The sequence below is a fragment of the Mauremys reevesii genome, linkage group 5 (assembly GCF_016161935.1).
Source record: "Mauremys reevesii isolate NIE-2019 linkage group 5, ASM1616193v1, whole genome shotgun sequence".
Lineage (NCBI taxonomy): Eukaryota > Metazoa > Chordata > Testudines > Geoemydidae > Mauremys > Mauremys reevesii.
This window is the reverse complement of record NC_052627.1, coordinates 106,038,159-106,052,404: the sequence shown is the minus strand read 5'-3', so window position 1 is coordinate 106,052,404 and position 14,246 is coordinate 106,038,159. Positions and strand designations below refer to the sequence as shown.

General features: G+C 40.5%; 1 protein-coding gene across 1 annotated transcript in view; it reads right to left on the bottom strand.

Moving 5' to 3' along the window:
- Positions 1–13,291, bottom strand: part of KCNIP4 (potassium voltage-gated channel interacting protein 4) — an 819,764-nt gene extending 806,473 nt beyond the window's left edge. The window contains exon 1 of the mRNA XM_039540958.1: positions 13,053–13,291. The gene's annotated coding sequence lies outside the window, so the exon portion shown is untranslated. The remainder of the gene's footprint in view (positions 1–13,052) is intronic.
- Positions 13,292–14,246: the final 955 nt, after the last annotated feature.

The window sequence follows — 14,246 nt, the reverse complement described above, 5'->3', positions numbered from 1 at the left end:
GTATAGAAGATAAATCAACTAGTAAAGTGCTTTTTGATGCTTCTGGATGAAAGGTGCTATATAAATGTAAAATCATCATCATCAACATACTTAAGAATAATATGCCACTTCGTTTGATCAGCAAGTGAAGCCTTTTCAGACTTACAAACCCAGTGAATCTCGTGAATTTTCTTTTCTTTCAGAAGGTGATTGTTCAAAGGTTCTCTCAGCTCTACAAATGGTAACACATTTATATTTGAGGATCTGGGCCCTAGTGAGATTTTCAAAAGCACCTAAACGGGTTAGGCATCTAACTCTTTGAGAATCCTACTAGGTGCTACCTATATCATTAGGTGCTTAAATACCTTTGAAAATCTGGCTCTTAGTGTCTATCTGCATAGGATGTAAATCTAGTGGACCATCAGCTGATGCACTGAAAGCATGCTTGACTTTTTTGCATAACCAGGCTCCATCCATTTCCCTAGGTGATACAGAAAAACTGACAAGGGCCAGCTTTAAAAGACTCAGTGACATTGTTGAGTACAGAAACACTCTGACCAGTGCTATTGACCTGCTACCCTAATACGGAGTTTGCATGATTGATTGATTTTGGAATGGGTCTAACTTATTCAAATTGACCTAAATAAATATATTTAAAAAGGGCTAAGGTTTGGGTTTCTTCATTTTAAATTATGAGTGAGTTTGTCCATTCCTAATCCTGGGTGACATGTTTTGAAATAGGATATGGACAGTGATAAATTGCATTTAGGGATCTTAAAAATGGGCTATAAAGACACACAAGTGGGAGCAAAAAGATAGTTTGGAAGAAAAAAAGAAGAGCTAAATTAGTTTGCTCTTTATAAAAGAATATTATCTTGATTCTTTGATCATGGATGTTTGTTACCTACCTTTCTGTTGTGTTTCTATAATCAGATCAGAGAATTCTATTAATACACCTCTACCCCGATATAACGCTGTCCTCAGGAGCCAAAAAAATCTTACCGCGTTATAGGTGAAACAGCATTATATCAAACGTGCTTTGATCCGCCGGAGTGTGCAGCCCCGCCCCCGCGGAGCGCTGCTTTACCGCGTTATATCCGAATTCATGTTATATTGGGTCGCGTTACATCGGGGTAGAGGTGTATCTGTATTTAGGATATTTGAACTAATAACTCAGGATTGAGAGATCTATTTTGATCTGTCTGCATCTCTGAAGCCTGGCAGTCAATTAGAGAGTCAGTGTGTTTATATCTATTTTCTGTCATACCTGTGCACAGAGTTAGAATCACTTAGGTAATAATTTAATGCATCTGATCTATCTTTGACAGGACAACTCAAATGAGTTAACTGAGCTATTTTTTGGGCCAAGCCATGACAATCCTTATAAATCCCTATTTATCAAAAAGGCCTATAAAGCCACTTTGCTTTTATTCACGCTTCACATTCTCTGAGCAGAACACCCCATGCTAGAGAACAATATATTTACCATATATGGCACATGCTGTATACTGCATCTTAAAAAAGAAAAATCCTAAACTCACAGATGTTATAGTAAGAAAGTACCTCTTGGTTCCATCTAATCTTGCTTTCAATGCCTTCAGTGATAGCAATGCTACAGCCAGGACCCACATTGTGCTGGCTTCAGTAAGTGGGATTCACAAGAGCGGTTTATGTGCCCAAGTCCAACTTCAGGCACCACTGATCTTCACAAACTGAACCTCCCCAGCTGTTGTTTAACCCTGTAAGCACTTAAAGTCCCTAGGCACCTAAGTTTTGAGCATAAAAGTCCACAAGGTATCTACATTTCCACAGGTGCAGCTGTGCATAGCTACCTCAGTCCTGACACTGCCCAGCATCTTGGTGCTTAACTCATGCCCAAGCCCCAGTAGGATTCACAAATTAGGTGTTTCCTCACCACTCTTCCCTTCAGTGCTCAATCTGGGAGACAGACTCTGAACACACTTAAACTCACAAAGGGGAAGGTGGTGATGCCACCCTCCCTCCTTGTCACCTTAGACCCAGTGATTGACACACTCACCCATGATGGGGGAAACCTAGGTTCAAATCCCCCCTCCACCTCATGACTTGAGTTTGGATTTCCCATCCCTCAGGAGTGTGCCCTAATCACTGGGGTGGGTCTCTCTCAAACTCTCCTGCTGGAACTGTTCCACTGTGTATAAATAAATAAATAAATATTTACTGGAGCAGGGAGACCAGAACCTGTGTCTTCCATCTCGCAGGCGGGTGCCCTGGCCACTGGGCAATAGAGTTATTTTCATTCTCTCTTTCTGGCTTAATAAATATTTATTTTTATACACAGTGGAACAGCTCCAACAGGACGCTGTGAGAGAGACCCAAGTTCAGGACCCTACCCCACATCAGGCAGAGGGGGATTTGAAATCAGGTCTCCTACATGCTGGAGGAGTGCCCTAACCACTGGGCTAAAGATCTGGGGAGACATCATCTGCATCATGACCTCTGCTTCTCTTGAAAACGAACTCCAGAAGAGGGTTCTTGGCTTTGGCCACATCTCTCTTCTCTTTATTCCCTAGTGCCTAGCCTAGAGAATCAGGGTTTTTTTAATCCCTTTCTTAGATGCATAATTCTCCCCATGCATTGTATGGGGAGCCTGGGCACCTAACTCGGGGCTGCAAATTCCGCTAAAAGTGGCGGGCACCTAAAAGTTAGGCATTGCAACACTGACTGCTGCAGTGCTGAAGTTCCTCTTGTGAATCCCACCTTGTGTTCTGACATGAGGACTCCAAGCAGATGGCCACACTGGCTAACAGTTGCCTACTTCAAAGAGCAGAAAATATTGACACAATATGAAGAACCTGTGATATTTGCATTATAAGTGTTTGAGATACTGGAGTCACTATGCAGCACAGCACTTTAAACATGCGAATAGTTCCATTTCTTCAAAACAGGGCCCAAACCATATGAAAGTTAAGTATATGCTTAAGTGCTTTGTTGGCTTGGGGCCTAATCTTCCTCACAATTTCTGAGAAATGATTGATAAACAGGAATTCTTTGATGAGGGCAGCCTTATTTTACTTCATTTGATGATTTATAACTACTCCATGAACTGATCATTCTATTACTTCAAATTAAAATCAAGGTAGCTGTAACACAATTGAAAAGATGATGATTTAAAATCAGAATGTTCACTTGTCACCCTACTAAAAGTATTCTTAAAAATCAGAGTTTATTGTAAGATTATGGGAAGGAAGTGGAAATGTTTTTCACTGCCAAATTATGATGTATTATTGTTTGAAAGAAGCATGTTGCCATCAATTAGATGAATCAAAATGCTATTTGAATGTAAGGGCTCAGTCACCCAGGGATCAAGATGATGTGTTGTGGAAATAATGGATATAATAGCTCCCCACCTCAAAAACAAACAAACAAAAGTATTTCCTTGACTTTAGTTAATCTTCACTGAACCTTTGACAACAGTTGGATTATAGCATATGATTTATTTGAGGATTTGTTATATACACACACACACACATAATGTATAATTTTATTTATTGTCATAAGCTCAATAAGACTAGCTGCATGCATGAAGTTACAGAAGGGTCTGATCCAATACTCAGTTAAGTCAATGGGAGTCTCTCAGTGGGCTTTGGATCAGGCCACAAACATCAAGTGTTTCAGGATTGGGGCTTTAGATTGCCAACTCTTGATGGCACTGACTATGCTTTCCTACATGTCAGAATTATCATACTACAAATAATCAGTAATAATCATAGACCTGAAAGGGACCTCGAGAGTTCATCTAGTCCAGTCCCCTGCATTTGTGGCAGGAGTAATTACCTAGACCATTCCTGACAGGTGTTTGTCTAACCTGCTCTTAAAAATCTCCAATGATGGAGATTCCACAACCTCCCTGGGCAATTTATTCCAGTGCTTAACCATCCTGACAGTTAGGAAGTTTTTCCTAACGTACTACCTAAACCTCCCTTGCTGCAATTTAAGCCCATTGCTTCTTGTCCTATCCTCAGAGGTTAAGAAATTTTTTTTTCTTCCTCCTTCTTGTAACAACATTTTACATACTTGAAAACTGTTATGTCCCCCCTCAGTCTTCTCTTTTCCAGACTAAACAAACACAATTTTTTCAATCTTCCCTCATAGGTCACGTTTTCTAGACCTTTAATCATTTTTGTTGTTCTTCTCTGGACTCTCTCCAGTCAGTACACATCCTTCCTGAAATGTGGCGCCCAGAACTGGACACAATACTCCAGTTGAGGCTTAATCAGAGTGGAGTACAGTGGAAGAATTACTACTCGTGTCTTGCTTAAAACACTCCTAATACATCCCAGAAGGATGTTTGCTTTTTCCGCAACAGCGTTACACTGTTAACTCATATTTAGCTTGTGATCCACTATGACCCCCAGATCCCTTTCCGCAGAACTTCTTCCTAGGCAGTCATTTCCCATTTTGTATGTGTGCAACTGATTGTTCCTTTGTAAGTGGAGTACTTTGCCTTTGTCCTTATTGAATTTCATCCTATTTACTGCAGCGCACTTCTCCAGTTTGTCCAGATAAATTTGAATTTTAATCCTATTCTCCAAAGCACTTGCAATCCCTCCCAGCTTGGTATCATCCACAAACTTTATAAGTGTACTCTGTATGCCATTATCTAAATCATTGATGAAGATATTGAACAGAACTGGACCCAGACCCTATCCCTATGGGACCCCACTCATTATGCCCTTCCAGCATGACTGTTAACCACTGATAACTGCTGTCTGGGAATGATTTTCCAACCAGTTTTGCCTTATAGTACCTTACTGGTCTTATAAGGATTTGCCTTATAGTATAGTGCCTTGCAACCTTATAGTAGCTCCATCCAGGTTGTATTTTCCTAGTTTATTTATAAGGAGGTTATGTGAGACAGTATCAAAAGCTTTACTAAAGTCAAGATATACCACATCTACTGCTTCCCTCCCCCCCCCCCCATCTGCAAGGCTTGTTACCCTGTCAAAGAAAGCTATCAGGTTGGTTTGACACAATTTGTTTTTGATAAATCCATGCTGACTGTTACTGATCATCTTATTATCTTCTAGATGTTTGTGAATTGATTGATTAATTATTTGCTCCATTATCTTTCTGGGTACAGAAGTTAAGCTGATTTATCGGTAATTCCCTGTTTCATAATTAGTACTAGTTCTACTATATTAAATACCTGACAACTGTCTTTAGGTGTCTAACAAAATACCCGTTGGCCCACATCCTCAGCTGGAGTAAATTGGCTTAGCTTGGATTTTATGCTTTTCTTGCTAATTTCTCATTTATATAATTCATACTGCAGAGTGAAACCAGCAATTACTAGTGCCCTTGTTGAATATGCGTAATTGAATCATATGATATTTGTAGATATTTGCATATGGACATCAAAACAACACAAATACTGGCTGTTTTCTTCTGCATTAGAGTACAGCGCGTCCTTGGCAACACTGATTTATTTTGGAGAAAAATATGTAGGATGTGATATTTACAAAATTATTTTAGGAAAGTGATGAGGTAGTTATTAGGGGTGAAATCCTAGCCTGACTGAAGTCAGTGGCAAAATTTCCATTGACTCTACAGGGCCAGATTTCACCCTAGGAGGACAGGCTTTTTGTAATATTTTGTTATGTACAAAGCTCTACTTCTTGCATATGTGCAGAATTTCACTCGCTTGATCTGCAGTGCAGCTTTATAAAACAACCCCAGTCAGTTGATTAGCAACAGCCATAAAGAAATTCCTAACCTTGCATTCACTTTATAACTTTGCTATTTATTGTTAAGTTTGCTTCATTGGTTTTATGGTGCAACCATTTCAACTTTCAAATATGGTGGTTTTTTTTTTTCCAATTTAATCTTCGTTTCAAAGGAAAATTCTGTGCTTTGCAAGTCTTCTAAATAAATAAATAAATATGTGTTCATAGTAAAGGAATGCTAATGTCCTCCAATATGAGCTTATTGTATTTAAAAGCTGCTTCCTTTTCTTGGTAAAAAATTATGCTTACCTCTGCTCAGGTGAACTATTCTTTGGGAAAGACTGTGAAGTCACAAGCAACAGGCAGCCAAAGGATTATATATATTATATATACACACACAAACATACATATACACACACCAGAGGTGAAAGTGGGCCAGTACAGCATATTGGTAAGAAGTGGCCGCCAGTACTGGCTCATACACAGCCAATGTTAAAGCGTTGCCATGGTAGCGCTTTAATGTCACTGCCTTTTTTGCCTCCCCCCCCAGGGGGGGCCACTGACGCGGGGGCAAAAGGGGCAGCTGCCCTGGAGCCTAGTGATTTAAAAAGGCCCGGGGCTCCTGGCTGCCGCTACCACAGCAGCGACCAGAGACCCTGGCCCTTTAAATCACCGCCTGAGCCCCAGGCAGCATGGACCAGGCAGTGTGAAATGGCTGGTTGGGAGAGGCTGACCCCCAACCCAACCCCTTCCATCCAAGGCCCTGGAGCCAGGCCCCCGTACCGGTAAGTCTTTTATATTACATTCACCCCGAGATAGATATAGATATAGAGATATATATATACACACACACACACACTTCAGCAAAACAACCAACAAATGTGCTGTTCTAATCAAAATTAATCAAATTACCACAGCTTCCAAGAGAGTCATTATATTTCTAAAACAAAAATACATAGCTTCAATGTTATTTGCCTGCTAATGTTTCTGGCAATTGCTAAACATACTGAGTCAGATCTTCAATTGATGTAAATGAGCCAATCTTCATTTAATTCAATAGACCGATGTTGATTCACACCAGCTGAGGATCTTGCCCACTGACTAGGATCATCTTACTGCCAAGTTTCTTTGGTATGTAGGAGTATTTCTGTGTGCATTGCAAGGGACCCAATACACAGTGCTAATGCAAATCTGTAACTGGGGGAGGGATGGCTTTTGTACAAGCTACTAAAAAAGAGCTGTAGTTTATTTTACTTTCCCGGTCTCATGTCAGACATAAGATATTAGTCAAATATGGATTAGTCAGTATCAGAGGATCCTGACTAAGCAGAGGTAGAATTATGTTTTTACTGTAATGATGATTGACTAGAAATATCAAGATATTGAGACTAATGTCCCAGATGGACAGGGCCTCTATCTACAGAAAGTATCAGAGGGGTAGCCGTGTTAGTCTGGTTCTGTAAAAGCAGCAAAGAATCCTGTGGCACCTTATAGACTAACAGACGTTTTGCAGCATGAGCTTTCGTGGGTGAATACCCACTTCTTCGGATGCAAGTAGTGGAAATTTCCAGGGGCAGGTATATATAAGCAAGCAGGAAGCAAGCTAGAGATAACAGTCTGTCCCAGTTTCTCCTCCCTTGGTTTTCACACCAACTGCTAGAACAGGGCCTCATCCCTCCTGATTTGATCTACCGTTACTTGGAGCTGTTGGGTTCACAAGATGGGACCCTGCATGGATCTTCTAAAACTTAAATCTAGTTAGATCTTGTAATACTAAGATGGAACAATACACAGGGTCTAAACTTATCAATCTCTGGAGAGAAATCCCCCTTTCTTTCTCTCAGTAAAAAATATAATACAGAATTAAAGAAATTCTCTATAAAAAACAGAATTTGCAAATAATAAAATAAAAAGTAGTAATATAATACTAGTTCCTTGCTATACTTCACTGAGAAAAATAGAAGAATTTATTGCAAACCTGGGAGATAAGATGTCTAAGACTCTCTTACTCTCCAAGAGAGAAGAGAGAAAAAAAAAAACAGAAGAAAAAAAAAAACTAACTGTTTATGACAACTTGCATCAGGAGGATGAGGCCCTATTCTAGCAGTTGAGGTGTGAAAGCTCATGCTGCAAAACGTCTGTTAGTCTATAAGGTGCCACAGGATTCTTTGCTGTATCTACAGAAAGTTAAGGCTCTGTTGATACATACCAATGGACAGGTCAGTCAGATACCTGGCAGAACACAATGTGAACAGTTCATTCTGGCTGCTGTATGGCAGATTCCCAGCATGTGGTGATTGTGCTGAGGGCAGGACAGGAATATGCCCATTTTGCCCATCTCTATGCTGCTGAGAGCAGAAGGGACCTCTGAAATAGGAGGTTTCCATCACAGCATGAACATCCCAACTATCGCAGCTCATGCTGCCTTTTTGTCTCTGGCTTAATTAAAGTAATGACCAACAGGTTCCTGAGCTGAATAAAACCTGCAGGTTGTTGGCATGGAAAGTACACTGCTCTAGGTATTAGCATGTGTGGAAGTGTGGCTGTGGGAGGAATATATCCACTTCCTACCCAACTGTAAGCTGTTTTCCTCTTGACCCATGGAAATCACGTAGACCTGATATTCCGGAGTAGAGTGCTGTAGCTTTTTGACTGAAACTTTATTTCAACAACAACAAAATGCTGGCTCAGGTTGATGAACATTTTGTGAATTTGTCTCACACAAACTGAATGTTTAGTTTGAAAAGAAATATTAAGAAAAAGTATTTCATCTCAACATTTTTAAAACAAAATGTTTCAATTTTTTTATTCAAAATGACTTTGCTTAAAAAGCCCCAAAATCAAAACAAACCATTTCATCCAACCCAAAACAATTCCCTCCCACCCCTCCAACTTGTTAGTTTGCCAAAATGTTTTTGAAAACCTTTTGTTTCAGGTTGACCGAATTTTTTTTTTCCTGACACTGCCAGAGAACTGAAAAATGAGTTATTCACCCTTCTCTGTTCCAGAGATATTCCTGTCCCCCAAGACTCAGCCAGAGAAACATAAGAATACACTCCCAGATACACACCACTCTTTAGGTTACAGTGGTCATCAGTAAAACAAACAAAAAAAGTCAGCATTTACAGAAGTACAAAAGGTTGCTCCAAATACCATCATTTCTCCTTATACTTAGGAGATACACGTGGTACCAGTTGTAATAGCTGTCTTCCTAATGACTACTACTGTATATTAGGCACATCTTCCAGGTACAAAAATATACAGAATTTACCCAAAATATAATTAAAATAACCTGCACCTGGAGAATAAAGTAGACATGATTGGAAATAGTCAGTTTTTCATGGTGGATCCCTAGGGCAGGCTCTCACTCCCACCACATCCCCTATGCACTGCTGTAGCGGAGTATAGGGCAGTACTGGTGATGCAACAAGCCCGAGTGCTGGAGCAACAGCCAGCATAGGGGGACATGCAGAGGTGAGACTGGGAGGGCTCCTTTAACAAGATAACAAAAAGTACGGAAAAGATGGTTAATGTGGTACAGACAGCAGGGATAGTTCTGGTGTCCTACTACTCAAGTTCTGCATTTTAAAAAACGTGACATAAGCATAAGTGACTGTGCTATTTTTATTTGTTTATCTGTCTGGTGCTGGTGAAGCTTTGAAACTATTTATAAATGTGTTCATATTTGCTGTATTAAGAACATCAAGTTCAATATAAAAACCACCTGAGCCCTCTAAATTATTGTCAGTTGTTTATATCATTTCATTACCCATCCTTTTGGATTATTTCACCTCATTCTTGATTTCTTCATGGGAAAATGCAATCTTTCCCCTGATGATTTGAATTCATGTCTAACTGGATCTCATGTATTTCTGTATCAGAGACATTCTAGTCCTGTGACTTCTCCTTTCAACTCTTTTGAATATACTACTAAAAAAAAATCACACCCCATTGTTGATATTTCCGTAATAGAAAAATTTAAGCTGTATATATGGGCCAGAACTGGAACACTGGGTCCCAACCCCACTGCATTTTAAAGACATTGGAATCCAGATCCAAATTTGGATCACAACTTCCTGATTTAAGCTGATCTCTATAACAAAGTTGTCTCTCTACTCCTGCCCTTTTACTCACTTAAGTTTCTCAAGAGGAAATATACACTGTAACCACACACCCGAGATTAAAATCATGTAAGCCTCAGGAAGGTTATCACTGTGCCTGTACATTTGTTGAACTTAGGGATAATTTTGAGTCTGTGCAAGAACGACCCCAAAAGCTTAGTAACTGTGTGATGGGCCGGCTGCCCCACCCCCATGTGAGAGGGGGCTAGAGTAGGCCAGAGCAGCTGTGCAGGCCAGCAGCCAATTAGAAAAGGGCTTACTGAGAGCCAATAAGGGCCAACATTAGAGCCAGCCAACTCATGACATTCTTCTGTTTCCACTCCCTTACTCAGCCTCCTGCTGTGCATGCAACTCTTCTCTGCAATCTGTTTCCATGCTTTGCTCCCAACATGTCATACAGCCAAGACTGTGCTGTTCCCAACTTGCCAGGCAGCTACTCTGGCATCTCTCCAGCTTCCCTGTTATACTCTGCTCTCAGCTCACCATGTAGCTTTTCCAGTTTCCCTGGTCAGTTGTCAGTTTGCCATGACGTTCCTAGATTATACACCATAACAACAAGCTCTTCCTACCATACATAATATAGAAGTGTCCATCAGAAAATCGGTCATCATTAAGTCTGCTTTATGTACCCAGCTTTCCAGCCATTCTGAACAAACCAAAAATCTATTATCTTGAGTTTAGAGTAAGGTTACAAGGTTCTGTAACTCTCATTGAATTACTCACATTTAGGCTTGTCAAGTCTTTTATTTTCTCTCACACATGTCAGATATAATAAAAACCAACCAATAAAAAACAAAACAAAAAACCCCCTAAGCTGGCTATTTTGAGTCCTGTGGTTAGACTCATAAAACTTTTCCTGGTCCTCCTGATTCCTAGAAAATCCACGCTGCATTTCTTTTCAGACAAAAACTTCTTTGTAAGTGAATCCATTTGTCTTCTGAACACTTAACTACTTAGGGTGGGATTTTCAAAAGCCCTGGGCTTTGGCCTAACTCTGCAACCATTGTAGCAGTAGATCAGTGCTGAGAGCCTTTGAAAATCCCACCTTAACTTCTAGTAGTAGTGTCAGAGAGCAAGTAAATGGTTGATTATGTCTGTGAATAAAGTTAAATTAGACACACCAGGGGTGTATACGGTAAGAGGAGTTAGTATTCATTGCCAGTAGGTGGAGAAAATGGACACAAATTAGAAACCCAACTAAAATTGTCAAGATGCATTTATGAAAACTGGAAGATTTTTCAAACTATGCTTCTGTATTTTTCATAGTGATTGGATGTGACAAAGAAAGCAACTGGCAGAAAATGAAATTGCTGCTAATTGTGGGTGGCTGGGAAGTCCAACAAATTAATACTTGTGAACTGTTCACTGATCAGGAAGAAATACAGAATCTCTCATGAGGGGAAAGTGAAGTCTGACTGCACATGCACACCACAAAATTTAAAATATGAAGCACTATCCAAAAAACTAGAGTAGGGGGAAGTTCAGGTAAATGTTACCAGAACATTGTGAGAGCAAGTAATTAATAGTATAGATGTCTGAGCTCTTGTACTACAGCCATTTAAAAAACATTTCATATTTACTGATTATTTTCTAAACAACTTCTACACTAGAGCTAAAGTAACACCCCATCATTATCTAAGTACAGATCTTAGAACCAAATCTTCAGTCCAAGTATACCTGGCTGGCACAGGGAGATTCCCTGGGGAAAGAAAGGACCTAGTCTTTCCCTTCCCACCCGCCCCCAAATCAATAGCACTGCCAGTGTTATAGCTATACTAGCATCCACTTCACCTGCAGCCGCTGCAGCAAGGGTTTGACCAGGAACTCCATGTATGCCTGGATCCACCAACCCAGTCCTCAGTGCCTCTTAACGGGCATTCAGGGAGCTTCCAGGAGGATGGGTGCCATCACAAACAGGAGTTGCAGACTTCCAGCATGAATCCCTACATCCTGCACATCCTCTGCATAGGGGATTTGTATTGGTTGCAGGGCAGCCAGGACTTTCCGCCTACGGAGAACAGAGCTAGGGTTTGCCCTCTAGTAACTGTAAGCCTCTCTAGTATAGCGTTTTTGTTCTATAGTGAATTGAACCCATTTGTGCCTTTATTTTTTTAGATTTTAAACTCTGTAAGGCAGGAACTTGATACCTAACCTTCCAAACCATATGTACTTACAGCACTGTATAAATAACTGCATCTCTTAGGATTTGGCGCCAAGATAATAAAGGAATTTGTACAGGTGCTTGGAAATACTTTTCCCACTGGGCCAAGCAATACAAATACTTTCACCCTCATGCTTCAGGCATAAGCCAACCTATAACTTACACAGGTTAAGACAAAAGTTTCCCTGTGGATAGCTTATTTCATAATTGCCTACTGCAAAGTTTCTTATACCATCCTCTGAAACAGCTGGTTGGTGCTGCCCAGTAGAGCCTGTGTGGGACTTTTTAAAATCCCACTCCCGCTATTAAGGCAGCAGGTCCTGCATAGGGCTCTACTGGACACTTTTGGAGGCAGGATATTAGACCAGGTGGGCCACTGGCCCTAGGTGGACTTAGCCTAATCATTTCTTATTTTAGTTATTCCCATGGCTGTAATTACTGGACTGTCTCAGAGGCAAAATGACAGTGGAACCAGGTAGGTAGATTAAAATTGCTTGTGGGAAATTTACATAAAACTAATAGAGTGTGTGCACTCCAAGGAATAGGAGCCAAAATTGCAGAAACAGGACTGAATAGGGCTTCTGGTGAGATCACCAAGAAAGAAAGCAGCATAACTCCAGATCTCCTGACTGCCCCAATGGTAGAATCAGACAAATTACACAAGCTAATATTAAGGCTCCACTAGAGTCTCTGGCCCCATTTAGAGGCTTTCTTGTGGCCCACGTATGCTGACTGTGTGTGTATATAAGGGCCACAAAGCAAGCAAATCTGGACCTTAGAAAATACTCATGGCAAAGGATCAGAAGTATTGCTCCTTTTAGAGTCAGATAGCGATCCAAATAGAAGACCTGTAAACAGAGAGAGCCCACAGAGCGTGGACACAAAAACTTCAGGACTCAAACTTTGCTAAAGGATCTCTTGTAGTTCAGTGCTTGGACTTTGAAATTTGGCAGGAAATGTTATCAAAAGCATGGCATAAAGGGACTACTGAGATAAATAGAGATGAGTATGCTTTGATCTTGACTACTGAAGCACAAAGAATAAGATGAATCTTCAATTAAATAAATAAATAAAGCAAAAACCTACCTGCTTCCTTCTCTTCTCATTGGCACAGCTGTGATTGATACTGGTCTGTATTCCTGCTCACATGGATAGGCAGTCCATCAGCCAGTTCAGTTGCTGAGATTTGCAGATTATTTTCCTGTGAGTAAAACAAAAGGCTTTGCTCTAAAAAATGACAGGTTAGGGAATGGATGGTGGGAACACAGCAACCTGCCAGATGAATGCCATTTACAGGAAACAAAGAGCAGCTATAAATCCCATGGATTTGGAACATATGATAGGAACTATAGTGGTGCAACTAATAACTACTGAGACTGTGACTTCAGAACATATGACTGTGGTAGTTGAATGTCTGTGAAAATATAGTATCTTAGATGTCTATATTCCTGTCTTTATTCCCCATTAGTCTGCTCTCATTTTGTGTTGAGAGTCTTATCTAGCTATCTTAAGCCTTGATCTTGCAAACACTTCCTACTGGGCATAGTACCTATTACTAATTGGGATACACCTAAAGGGAGGTGTTTGCATGATCAGTCTAATAGATTGTAAGTTCTAGAGGAAAGGAAAAGTATCTTTCTCTATGTTTGTAAAGGGCTTTGTAATTTATAGCACTATATGAAGTATTTGTATTAACAACCATAAATTATAATATGGATTGAATGTCATGGAATTAACTTTTCTCTTCTGGGACTTTATTTTTTAAGGAGGTTTTATTTTTAAAAGGCAAATCTAAAAACAGTTTATAAAACCTGCTCTCAGTCCCAGCCCTGGCTACTTTGTTCTGCTTTCAAAGCAAAGCTGCCCTAAAAGGGTAGCTGCAGCTCCCCAACAAAGGGGAATCCGTGGATAGCACACAGCTGCAATGGCCAGCTCCATAGCCCTCCACATTTGGGGCACATCAGGATCAGGGCTTCAGAAGGCAGGAGGGGGTCACACAGAACGTATGCTACTTCTCCTGGTTCTCAGCTGGCACAGCTGTCCCTGCAGGAATGCTGCAACTGATGTAACCCAGAGCAGCTGCTAGAGTCAGCCCCATTCTCCTCAGCTGTGCTGAATGCTTAGCTCAGTTGAGCATCAGACCACTTAATGATGCTTTACAATACCTCTGTGAGAGGCAATAGGTATTATTACACGTGTTTTACAGATTGGAAAATTGAGAGACATAGATTAAGGCCCAGATCCACATGGGTATTTAGGCTCTCAAACCCTGGTTTAGGC